We start from the raw sequence: 13883 nt of genomic DNA on the forward strand, positions 1-13883 counted from the left end.
TGTTAGGCTGATGTTTTATATGAAAATTGCAGGAACAGAAATGGTGTCAAAGCTTACCACTTTTTAGGTAAGATAGGACATATATAATGTGCCTCTGTGGTGAAAAAAAACCAACCCCAGAACTATTGATGAGAGGATCTATTATAGTTAAGATTCAGACTGTCAATCCTTATTGCCAAAACATATATGTCCTTTCTCAGATCTACCTTTTATCCTTCTTAGGCAAGAGATAGAGGACATGGTTAGTTTGCACACACTTTCTGTAAAGTTTTGAGTTTGGCCTCTTTTTTTATTTTTTATTTTTATTTCCTCTGTCCTTTAGGAGTGTTGCTCTTGGTGCTGCCAAGAACTAATGGCAGTATATATTGAGACAAACACGTGATGTTCCTGGTAGCTTGTTGCTGGTCCATAATAGCCATACTTATCTATCCTGTTGCAGCTATACAAAGTCCTTGTGATCCCAATCTTAGATCGTGTGTTAGTGACTGATTCTTCACCCAATCCTAGTGTGGGAACTCTAGTCTTTGGTCTCACTAGAGTGTTATCTCAGTGGATTTATCATGGTTTAACCCTGGCTGGCAACCAAGCACCACGCAGCCACTTGCTCACTCCCTCCCCACCCAGAGGGATGGGGAGGAGAATCAGAAAGGAATGTAAAACTCAAGGGTTGAGATAAGAACAATTTAACCATTTAAACAGAATAAAGAGGTAAGAACAACAATAATAATAATAACAATTAGGATGGAAAGGTTGGAAAAAAGGGTAAAATCCAAGGGAAAAGGGAAAAAGGAAAAATACCAAGTGATGCACAGTACAACTGCTCACCACCTGCTGACCGATGCCCAGCCAGGCCCTGAGCAACGATCCCCCCCAGCTAACCCCCCAAGTTTATATACCAAGCATGACATCCCATGGTATGGAATACCTCTTTGGCTGGTTCAGGTCAGCTGACCTGGCTGTGTCCCTTCCCAGTCTCTTGTGCCCCTCCAGCCCTCTGGCTGGCAAGGCCCAAGAAACCACAAAGTCTTTGACTTAGTATAAATATTACCCAGCAACAACTAAAACCATCAGTGTGGTTATCAACATTGTTCTCACATCATAGCCAAAACACAGCACTGTACTAGCTACTAAGAAGAAAATTAATACCATCCCAGCTGAAACCAAGACAGTATCCACCCCTTATTCCATACCATTTATGTCATGCTACATTTTCCAATACATTATCATCATCGCCTCTCCTGCCCTTTATATAAATACACAGATTATCATTCCCTTAGTCTATGTAGCATCCCTCTAAAATCCATTGAGTTCATTTAGTCCATGATGTTGGGCTCCATCTGTTATAACAATCTTTCTGGGCAAGGAGGACCGTATGAGGTGTTGAATTGTTCCATGTTGAAGCCAGTTCTAATCCTATTACAGCTGTGCTGATCTGGTTTCACCAGTCAGTCTTTGTTGGTGTGGCAGTTGAAATAAAAATAAGGTTCACATCTTCAAATCTAAAGATGGTAGAAATGAATGCCACAAAATTATCCAGTCTCTCCGGGACGTGGGTTCAAATTCTGCCATCATCACCAAAGACAATATACAGCATTATGTAAGAATTGACATCACTTAATTTATTGACTGTTTTCACCCAAAAACAAATCCCCTCGAGGCACACATCGGACTTCCCCATCTTCCTGCATTACCCACCAAGTGCTCCCAGGCCCTTGAGTAAAAACAATCCCACGAATGGGTTTGCCTTTGCCTGAGGCAGGAATGACCCAGACTCTTTTCCCAAGCATATTTTTAAGGTGTACTACAGGAACTTTATCCCCTACTACAGTATGCAAAAGCTTTGACTGGGCAGGACTAGCTTGTGTAGCAGATCCTCTGGTATTAACCAACCAGGTAGCCTTTGCTAGATGTTTATCCCAGTGTTTGAAAGTTCCACCACCCATTGCTTTCAGTGTAGACTTTAACAGTCCGTTACATCGTCCAGTTTTCCCAGAGACTGGTGCATGATAGGGAATGTAATATACCCACTCAATGCCATGTTCTTTGGCCCAAGTGTCTATGAGACTGTTTCAGAAATGAGTTCCATTGTCTGATTCAGTTCTTTCTGGGGTGCCTTGTCGCCACAAGACCTGTCTTTCAAGACCCAGGAGAGTGTTCTGGGCAGTGGCATGGGGCACAGGATATGTTTCCAGCCATCCGGTGGTTGCTTCCACCATTGTAAGCACGTGTCGCTTGCCTTGGCAGATCTGTGGGAGTGTGATATAGTCAATTTGCCAAGCCTCACCATATTTATATTTCAGCCATCGTCCTTCATACCAGAGAGACTTTAACCATTTGGCTTGCTTAATTGCAGTGCATGTTTCACATTCATGGGTTACCTGTGCAATAGTGTCCATGGTTAAGTCTACTCCTTGATCTCGGGCCCATCTGTATGTTGCATCTCTTCCTTGATGACCTGAAGTGTCATGAGCCCATTGAGCTATAAATAATTCAACTTTATGTTGCCAATCCAAATCTACTTGAGCCACTTCAGTCTTGGCTGCTTTAGCTACCTGCTGCTGGTTGTTTAAATGTTCTTCAGTGGCCCGACTCTTGGGTACATGAACATCTATATGATGTACCTTTACAACCAAGTTCTCCAACCGAGCAGCGATATCTCGCCATAATGCAGCAGCCCAGATGGGTTTACCTCTGCATTGTCAATTACTTTGCTTCCATTGCTGTAACAACCCCCACAGGGCATTTGCCACCATCCATGAGTCAGTATAGAGGTAAAGTATTGGCCACTTTTCTCGTTCAGCAACATCTAAAGCCAGCTGGATAGCTTTCACTTCTGCAAACTGGCAAATTCACCTTCTCCTTCAGCAGTTTCTGTGACTTGTCATAGGGGACTCCATACAGCTGCCTTCCACCTCCGATGCTTTCCTACAATACGACAAGACCCATCAGTAAACAAGGCATATTGCTTCTCATGTTCTGGCAGTTCATTATACAATGGGGCTTCTTCAGCACATGTCACCTCTTCCTGTGATGACATCACAAAATCTTCACCTTCTCGCCAATCTATAATAATTTCCAAAATTCCTGGATGATTGGAATTTCCTATCTGAGCTCATTGTGTAATCAGTGCAATGCACTTCATATAGCATCAGTTGCATGATGTGTAGAAGAAATCCTGCCTTTAAATATCCAGCCCAGCACTGGTAACTGGGACGCCAAGAGGAGCTGCGCTTCAGTACCAATCACTTCTGAAGCGACTCAAACTCCTTCATAAGCTGCCAATATCTCTTTTTCAGTTGGAGTATAGCAGACCTCAGATCCTTTATATGCCCAACTCCAAAAACCCAAAGGTCGTTCTTGAGTTTCCCTTGGTACTTTCTGCCAGAGGTTCCAGGTTGGGCCATTCTCCCCAGCTGAAGTGTAGAGCACATTCTTTACATCTTGCCCAGTCCGAACTGGCCCAAGACCTACTGCTTGAACTATCTCTCATTTAATTTGTTCAAAGGCTTGTCATTGCTCAGGACCCCATTTAAAATCATTCTTCTTTTGAGTCACAAGATAAAGAGGGCTTACAATCATACTGTAATTTGTAATGTGTATTCTCCAAAAACTGATGACACCTAAGAAAGCCTGAGTTACTTTCTCATTAGTTGGTGGAGACATAGCTGCTATTTTGTTGATGACATCCACTGGGATTTCACGACGTCCATCTTGCCATTTTATTCTCAAAAAGTGGATCTCCTGTGCGGGTCCCTTGACTTTACTCTGTTTTATGGCAAAGTCGGCTTTCAGAAGGATTTGGATGATTTTCTCCCCTTTCTCAAAAACTTCTGCTGTATCGCCCCATATGATCATGTCATCAATGTATTGCAGATGTTCTGGAGCTCCACCCTGTTCTAGTGCAGCCTGGATCAGTCCATGGCAGATGGTAGGGCTGTGTTTCCACCCCTGGGGCAGTCAATTCCAGGTGTATTGGACACCTCTCCAAGTGAAGGCAAACTGTGGCCTGCACTCTGCAGCCAAAGGGATTGAGAAAAATGCATTTGCAATACCAATAGTGGCATACCACTTGGCTGCCTTTGATTCCAGTTCATATTGAAGTTCTAGCATGTCTGGTATGGCAGCACTCAATGGCGGCGTGACTTCATTCAGACCATGGTAGTCCACTTGTTAGTCTCCATTCTCCATTAGATTTTCACACTCACCATATGGGACTATTAAAGGGTGAATGGGTTCTGCTGATCACTCCTTGGCTCTCTAGTTGGCGAATCAGCTCCTGGATGGGAATCAGGGAGTCTTGGTTGGTGCGGTATTGCCGCTGTTGCACCATGGTAGTAGTGATCGGCACCTGCTGTTCCTCAACTTTCTGTAACCCCACCACAAATGGGTCTTCTGAAAGGCCAGGCAAGGTAGACAGCTGCTTAATTTCCTCTGTTTCCAGAGTAGATATACCAAAAGCCCACCGATACCCTTTCGGATCCTTGAAATACCCTCTCCTAAGATAGTCTACGCCAAGGACACATGGAGCTTCTGGGCCAGTCACAATGGGATGTTTTTGCCGCTCATTCCCAGTCAAGCTTATTTCAGCCTCCAATACAATCAGGTGTTGCGATCTCCCTGTCACTCAAGAAATACTGATTGGCTCTGCCCCTTCATAGCTTGATTGCATTAAAGTACACTGTGCACCTGTATCTATTAAAGCTTTATATTCCTGTGGGTCTGATGTGCCAGGCCATCGGATCCACACAGTCCAATAAACTCGGTTATCCCTGTCTTCCATCCGTCTGGAGGCAGGGTTCCTCTAATCCTGGTCTAGGGACTCTGCACTAGGATGGCTAGCGGTGCAAAATGGATGTAGCGTGGAGTAGTTTCACTCACGTCTTGCCAGAATGGGTTAGAATTCCTTTTCACAGGATCAAGAGTAAAGTCAGCCCTATCATTCTGACTGGAAAATTGTCCTTTGGAGAGCAGAGCAGCAACTTTCCTGGAAGACTCCTTATTTGTGATTGTTTTTCTTTGTAGTTCACGCACTTGTGCCTCCAGAAATGAGGTAGGTTTTCTGTCCCACCTCCTCATGTCCTCGCCATGGTCTTGCAGATAAAACCACAGGGTACCTTGTGGTGTGTATTTTCTATATTCTCCGCTCCAAACAGAAGGATGTCTACAGTTGATAGCTGAGGTGCGAGTCTGTTTTGGTGGAGTCAGACCTATCCTTGTTAAGCTGGTGGACCAGTTTCTCTACAGCTGAGATGAGGGAGGTAGAGACACTATCTTCATAGTTTCGGAGCTGATCATCCACTGTTGGTGGTGCAGTGTCTGACCAACCCATTAGTGCCAATGAGTTGGCATATGCTGACGGTGTGCTCTGTATCAATTTCTGCCACATCGGCTGTGTGCATGGGACTTGATCAGGACCTATGGGTGACTGTGGATCGTTCAGGTTATAATAGATCATCTATTTCACAGCTAATTCCTCAAGTACTGAATACCCTTCTCTATTGCAGTCCACTTGGTTGTACGACATGTAATATCCTCCTTTCCTTCACACTTAACAGAAGTCACTTCCAGAGACTGATTATTTGTGCTCCTTTTCCAATTGCCTTATCAATGCCCCTTTCTCTAGCAAGTGATCCCAGTTGCTTGGCTTCCCTACCCTCCAAATCTATACTATGAGCCCCATTATCCCAGCATTGAAGCAACCAGGTGATAATGTGGTCACCTGTTTGACAGGCATTATCTTTCCGCATATCCCACAGTTCATTCAGAGATAGGGATTGAGAGGTTACCTCTTGTTCACTTTCTTCATCTTGTTCACATGATGGGCCTGCTCCTTCATCTTCCCTTACTAAACGAGCTGCTTTCGATTTCCATTTCCTTTTATCTACAGGGGCGGTCTTTTGCATCACTCCATCACTCGTTTCAAAGGCGAAAGTAGCTGGAATGCCTGCCACAGGGGTTTGAGTAGCTGCAGACGCCGGCTGGGGGGGCTGAAGCAGCAGGGTCTGGAGCAGGGGCCGTAGGAGCTGGAGCAGGGGCTGCAGCGGCCACAGCGCCTGCCACAGGAGCTGGATCGGCTGCTGAGAGTGGACCGGCAGGTGGAGCAGCTGCAGCAGGTGCCGCAGGGGCTGGAGCAGTAGTTACAGTTTGTTGTTTAAAATTCCACCATATCCAGGACATGAAGACAGAATTCAGTATTCCTATTGCTAGGCTCAGAACTGACACTATGGAGCTGCCATCGGACCAAATATACTCACAGCCTCCTAAAATCCTAATTGTTTCATTAATTAGCCCTGAGGGGAAGGGGGAGGTGTAGACCCCACCCACAGGCTGACTCTCTGGGAAAACAAAACCAAAGGTGCCATTGTTGGCATTCCCCTGCAGGTGCCACCAGATACACAGAGGCGACAACACCGAGTGCACAGACCAGATTAGTTTCATAACCATCATATTATAGATTAATACTATATAGTACAACACTAAAATAACTTTACCCCAGGTCCCAATATAAACAAACAACACAAAAGGGAGCGCATACTGTAAATAAACAAGACAATTCAACATTGAGATCATGGGCAGCAAATTCAAAAACAGATAAGACAGCATTGTAGCCAATTACTATTAATTTAATACAATGAATACCGCAAACAATTTAATCTAACACAGTCTGATTAGACCTGTCGTTATCTCAACCCTTCGAGGCCCCACGTTGGGTGCCAAAAATACACTGTCTCCCCAGCCAGCAACCAAGCACCACGCGGCCACTTGCTCATTCCCCCCCACCCGGAGGAGTGGGGAGGAGAATCAGAAAGGAATGTAAAACTCAAGGGTTGAGATAAGAACAATTTAACCATTTAAACAGAATAAAGAGGTAAGAACAACAATAATAATAATAACAATTAGGATGGAAAGGTTGGAAAAAAGGGTAAAATCCAAGGGAAAAGGGAAAAAGGAAAAATACCAAGTGATGCACAGTACAACTGCTCACCACCTGCTGACCGATGCCCAGCCAGGCCCTGAGCAACGATCCCCCCCAGCTAACCCCCCAAGTTTATATACCAAGCATGACATCCCATGGTATGGAATACCTCTTTGGCTGGTTCAGGTCAGCTGACCTGGCTGTGTCCCTTCCCAGTCTCTTGTGCCCCTCCAGCCCTCTGGCTGGCAAGGCCCAAGAAACCACAAAGTCTTTGACTTAGTATAAATATTACCCAGCAACAACTAAAACCATCAGTGTGGTTATCAACATTGTTCTCACATCATAGCCAAAACACAGCACTGTACTAGCTACTAAGAAGAAAATTAATTCCATCCCAGCCGAAACCAGGACAGTCTGATGTGAGGCTGTCACACTCAAGGATCAGAATCCTTGAGATAAACTTTTAGTCTGAAGGTGGATGAGCTGGTATTGAGAACATTGCTTGAGTACTGCCTTTGTCATTAGCTTTAAGGATGATCTTTTAAGTTTATTTCCAAAATGCTTTGGATTTTTAAAACAAGTTGAAGGTAGAGCAGTGTCTCTGCAACTCTGATCTTGTTCATACAATGACTTTGTCATTCAGAGTACCTTACTTTGACGTAAAATATTACCGTAGAGGAAGGTCCTGTCCCCATCCTCCCCCAAGTCACCACCACAGATTTTTCTGGTTTATTTTCTGGTAATAATGACACTAACAATTCATCTAGCTCTACAAGCAGAATTTGAAATGGCTTTTTATAAACTATTACTGGGATCCAAAGCAGTCTTGTGGGTTTGATGTGAATGTTTTCTGATGAGTGTTGGAATTTAATTTTGATCTGGACAGCAGTTTTCATGAGTCTGTTCCATTATGAACTTTCTTGGTGTGTTGGTGTTGAAAGATCTTTGAAGCTGAGCAAGAAAAGGACCATTGTGTGAGGTCAGGTGTTGATTTAACCATCTTCCAGTTTCAGGAAGGTATTTTTGATAAGCAGGATTAATTCTGAAAAGTGATCCAGCAGCTTTAACTGTTTAACTAAAATACCTCCCTACTATCACACCCTACCCCACCCCCCAATACCATCATCCCACGTGATGTCATTATTAAATAGACTAAAACAACTGCCAAGGAGTGAATCTGATCAGGTTACAATTCAAAAGTCAAGTCAGATTAACGTACCCTTACTGTTTAAAATGCCACATAACATATGTAGTGTCCTACTTAAAACATTTTTTACCCCTTAAATTCAAATACATTAAGAATTACAAAAAGAAATTAAGCCCAACTGAGTTTTAGTAATCAATACATAAAGTAATTGAGGTGCATAAATATCTTAAGGGAAACCAAGTTATGAGATAATGAATTTTGTCAAATCACACCACTAAAAATTCCATTTTATATCCCCCCCCAATGGCTAATTATTCCATTCCATGCTTCTGTATAGATATTGTACTGCAGATTTAAGGAAAATGCTTCTTTTAAGTCGTTCTATAGCATACATACCATATGTGAGAAGTGACAGACTTTTATTTCTTCATTTAAGAGTCTTCAAAAAAACTTTGACATTATTCAGTGGATTGTGTTAAGTGATTCAATGCTTCGGGAATACTTTATTGAAACTCCTTATTCTGAGCATCCAGAATGAGTGGAGTACGCAACCTCCATTATCTCTTTCCCTATCCCTGAAGCCTATAAAATGAAAGCATTGAAAAAGAGCACATGCAATGAAAAGGTTCTTGACTGTAGTACCTGTTTAGTACCCTAGTGCCTTCATGTACTTAATCATATTGGTTTAGGTTCTTCAAAGGTGCTGTTTGCTGTAAGCAAAGTCACATTGGGGGTGAGTCTTGAAATATGGTTTCTCTCAAGTAGCTTGTGGACAGAAAGGACAGAAGTTTTTAAGCTTTCTCTTGATTATTAAGGTTATCAGGCTTTTATAGAATCATAGACTGGTTTGGGTTGGAAGGGACCTTTAAAAATCATCTAGTTCCAACCCCCCTGCAATGAGCAGGGACACCTTCCACTAGACCAGGTTGCTCCAAGCCCCATTCAACCTGACCTTGAACACTTCCAGGGATGGGGCATCCACAGCTTCTCTGGGCAACCTGTTCCAGTGCCTCACCACTCTCATAGTGAAGAATATCTTCCTAATATCTAATCTAAATCTGCCCCCTTTCAGTTTAAAGCTATTCCCCCTTGTCCTTTCACTACACTCCCTTGTAAAAAGTCCCTCTCCAGCTTTCCCCTAGGCCCCCTTTAGGTATGGGAAGGCTGCTAGAAGGTCTCCCCAGAGCCTTCTCTTCTCCAGGCCGAACAACCCCAACTCTCTCAGCCTGTCTTCATAGGAGAGGTGATGCAGCCCAGGATGTAGTTGGCTTTCTGGGCTGCAAGTGCACATTACTGGCTCATGTTGAGCTGCTTGTCTACCAGTAGCCCCAAGTCTTTCTCCTCAGGGCTGTTCTCAATCCATTCTCTGCCCTGCCTGTATTTGTGCTTGGGATTGCTCTGAACAATGTGCAGGACCTTGCACTTTGCCTTGTTAAACTTTGAGGTTTGCATGGGCCCACCTCTCAAGCCTACCAAGGTCTTTCAGGATGGCATCCCTTCCTTCCAGTGTGTCGAAGCACCACACAGGTTAGTGCAGTCATCAAATTTACTCAGGGTGCACTCAAATCCACTATCCATGTTGCCAACAAAGGTGTTGAACAGCACCAGTCCCAATACTGACCCCTGAGGAATGCACCTCATCACTGGTCTCTACTTGGACATTGAGTCATTGACTGCAACTCTTTGAGTGCGACCATCCAGCCAATTCCTTATCCACTGAGTGGTCCATCCAGCAATACCATGTCTCTCCATTTTAGAGACAAGGATGTCATGCGGGATGGTGTCAAATGCTTTGCACAAGTCCAGGTAGATGACATCACTTACTCTTCCCTCATCCACCAATGCTGTAAACCTAACGGGATGACTCACACAACTGCAGTGCTGCAATGGATGGCTACAAACGCTTCAGAAGGGATACACAAGGAAGGAGAGGTGGTGGGGTAGCCCTGTATGTGAGGGAGTGTTTTCACTGCCTAGAGCTTGATGATGGTGATGAAAGGGTTGAGTGTTTATGGGTATGAATCAGGAGAATGGCCAACAAGGCAGATATCATGGTGGGAGTCTGTTACAGACCACCCAACCAGGATGAAGACACAGATGAAATATTCTACAAGCATCTGGGAGAAGTCTCACGATTGCTAGCCCTTGTTCTCACGGGGGATTTCAACTTACCAGATGACTTGGAAATACAATACAGCAGAGAGGAAACAGTTTAGGAGGTTCCTGGAGTGTGTGGAAGAGACCTTCCTGCCACAGCTGGTGAGGCAGCCAACAAGGGAAGGACTGGTGGGTGATGTGATAGTTAGAGGCCATCTTGGGCACAGAGATCATGAAATTATAGTTTTCAATTCTTGGAGAAGTAAGGAGGGGGAGTCAGCAGAACTGTTCCCTTGGACTTCCAGAGGGCAGACTTTGGCCTGTTTAGGGGCCTAGTTGACAGAATTCCTTGGGAGGCAATCCTGAAGGGCAAAGTCATCCAGGAAGGCTGGACATTCCTCAAGTAGGAAATCTTAAAGGCACGGGAGCAGGCTGTCCCTATGTGCCGAAAGATAGGTTGGTAGGGAAGATCAGCCTGGCTGAACAGAGAGCTTTGGCTGGAACTCAGGGAAAAAAGGAGAGTTTATGACCTTTGGAAGAAGGGGCAGGCAACTTGAGAGGACTGCAAGGATGATGTGAGGATATGCAGGGAGAAAATTAGAAGGGCCAACGCCCAACTAGAACTTAACCTGGCTACTGCTGTAAAAGAAAATAAAAAATGTTTCTATAAATGCATTAACAACTAAAGGAGAATGAAGAAGAATCTCCACCCTTTATTGCATGTAGGGGGAAACATAGTGATAAAGGCTGAGGTACTAATGCCACTTTTGCCTCAGTCTTTAATAGCAAGAACAGCTGTTCTCAAGGTACCCAGCCCCCTGAGCTGGTACAGACAGGGACGGGGAGCAGAATGAAGCCCCCATAATCCAAGGGGACATGGTTAGTGACCTGCTATACCACTCAGACACACACAAGTCTCTGAGGCCAGATGGGATATACCCAAGGGTTCTGAGGGAGCTGGTGGAAGAGCTCACTAAGCCACTTTCCATCATATATCAGCAGTGCTGGCTAACTGGGGAGGTCCCAGTTGACTGGAGGTTAGCAAATGTGACACTCATCTACAAGAAGGGCCGAAAGGAGAACCTGGTAAACTGTAGGCTTATCAGTCTGACCTTAGTGCTGGAGAAGGTTATAGAGCAGGTCATCTTGAGTGACATCACGAAGTACATACAGGACAACCTGGTAATCTGGCCCAGTCAGCATGGGCTTATGAAGGGCAGGTCCTGCTTGACTAAACTGATCTTCCATGACAAGATGGTGACCTGCTTATTGGATGAGGGAAAGGCTGTGGATGTTGTCTAGATGGACCTTAGTAAAGCCTTTGACACCGGCTCCCCACAGCATTCTCCTGGACGAACTGTCTGCTCATGGCTTGGACAGGCAAACTCTTTGCTGGGTAAAAAAACCTGGCTGGATGGCCAAGCTGAAAGAGTAGTGATGAATGGAGTTAAATCCATTTGGTGGCTGGTCACAAGTGGAGTTCCCCAGGGCTCAGTATTGGGGCCAGTTCTGTTCAATATCTTTATCAATTATCTGGACAAGGTGATCGAGTGCACCCTTAGTAAGTTTGCAGAGAACACCATGTTGGAGGGGGAGCGTTGATCTGCTTGAAGGTAGGAAGGCTCTGCAAAGGAATCTGGACAGGCTGGATTGATGGGCCGAGGCCAATTGTATGAGGTTCAACAAGGCTCAGTGCTGGGTCCTGCACTTGGGTCACAACAATCCCATGCAATGCTACTGGCTTGGGGAAGAGTGTCTGGAAAGCTGCCTGGAGGGAAAGGACCTGGGGGTGTTGGTCAATAGTCAGCTGAACATGAGCCAGCAGTGTGCCCATGTGGCCAAGAAGGCCAAGAGCATCCTGGCTTGTATCAGAAATAGTGTGGCCAGCAGGACTAGGGAAGTGATTATCCCCCTGTACTCGGCACTGGTGGGGCTGCACCTCGAATGCTGTGTTCAGGTTTGGGCCCCTCACTACAAGAAAGACATTGAGGTGCTGGAGCGTGTAGAGAATGGCAACGATGCTGGTGAAGGGTCTGGAGCACAGGTCTTCTGAGGAGTGGCTTAGGGAACTGGGGTTGTTTAGTCTGAAGGACTCAGGTGGGACCTTATTGCTGTCTACCTGAAAGGAGGTTGTTGGGAGGTGGTTGTCGGTCTCTTTTCCCAAGTAACAAGCAATAGGACAAGGGGAAAAGGCCTCAAGTTGTGCCAGGGGAAGTTTAGATTTGATATTAGGAATAATGTCTTCACTGAAAGGGTTGTTAAGCATTGGAACACGCTGCCCAGGGAGGTGGTTGAGTCACCATCTCTGGAGGTATTTAAAAGATGTGTAGATGTGGCACTTAGGGATGTGGTTTTGTAGTGAACTTGGCAGTGTTAAGTTAATGGTTGGACTTGTTCTTAAAGGTCTTTTCCAACCTAAATGATTCTATCATTTTGTGTCTAGCTGTGGCTGCTAAAGATAACTCATTCATTGTGGCTTGCAAGGGCTTAAATAATGCAGAAATTAAAGGAAAACTCCTTTGGTTTCCTTCCTGGCCAGACACAACATTAAATCTTAATTGCTTATGGAGGACTAGATTTCTTGAAGATGTGCGTACTTGTCAGTGCATTATATTTATGTAAAGAGATCATAATTGGACATATTAAATTGGTGTAACAGTAGATGCAGAGACTTTACTTTTAATTCGGAGTGTGTTTCAGCAAACCTGAGGCTGATCAAGAGTTCATGTGAGAACTTCAGGGGTTTTTGGGGTTTTTTTGGTCATTCTCCACCTGACCTTTGTTATTGACATCTTCAAAACTTTAAACAAAATGACAAAATAACTTCATTTGAATTGTCAAGTAATAATAATAATATTAAGACTTGCCACATCTCATAACCAAGTTTTGTTGTTGAGATGTTTGTTCACTCATCTAGTCTTTAATATTTTTATTTAAAATAATAAATCTATTCTCCCAGAAAAGTTGTTTGCCCTTGAAATGCCGTGCTGTGCAAGTAGAATGACTTTAATATTTATGTTATATAGAAGTTTGTGGGTATTTAAAACCTGTAAAGTAGGTGAAGTTATAGGATTTTTTCAAATATGTATGCATAGATTGGATTCCTGGTTTATAAAGTTAGTGAATTCTGTGTAAAAGCTATATTTGTAAATCAATACATTTTTCATGCTCTGTAACTATTAGTAATGTTTCTTTAGGAACACTGAAATATATTTTTTAATCTTGTTTTTATGTTCATATGATGGCATTCTGGTTTTGGAGCTCAAATAAAATCAGTGGATTTAAAATTAATTTTAACAAAACCCTCTCATCTGAAAAGTGCCATTTCTGTTCTACCTAGCACAAATCACTATAGAAAATATTTTTAATGGCCCTCAGTCAGTCATTATGGGTGTGCTGAGAGTCCTGGTGTTGTGATGCAGTAACTCTTAGTTTTCAAATACTTTATGTTTGAAAGTTATCTCTTATTTTGCTTATATTTCTATTGGGATGTTAATAGTTTTGAAGGCCTGGAATAAAACTGTGTGTAAACTTATAACTTTAGAGTAAATCTTCTTCACAGTAGCTTGCGTGGGGCTATATTTTGGTTTTGTGCTGGAAACAGTGTTGATAACACAGGGATGTTTCAGTTACTGCTGAGCAGTGCTTACACACAGTCAAGGCCTTTTCTGCTTCTCGCCCCATCCCACCAGTAAGTAGCCTGAGGGTGCACAAGAAATTGGG

The 13883-nt window shown here is 43.9% G+C and overlaps 1 protein-coding gene across 4 annotated transcripts in view; it reads left to right on the forward strand.

Moving 5' to 3' along the window:
• LOC130141938 (transportin-1-like) overlaps positions 1 to 13883 on the forward strand; it is a 77954-nt gene that overhangs the window by 18537 nt on the left and 45534 nt on the right. The gene's annotated exons all lie outside the window — the stretch shown is intronic.

This window comes from Falco biarmicus, chromosome W (genome assembly GCF_023638135.1).
Source record: "Falco biarmicus isolate bFalBia1 chromosome W, bFalBia1.pri, whole genome shotgun sequence".
Taxonomy (NCBI): domain Eukaryota; kingdom Metazoa; phylum Chordata; class Aves; order Falconiformes; family Falconidae; genus Falco; species Falco biarmicus.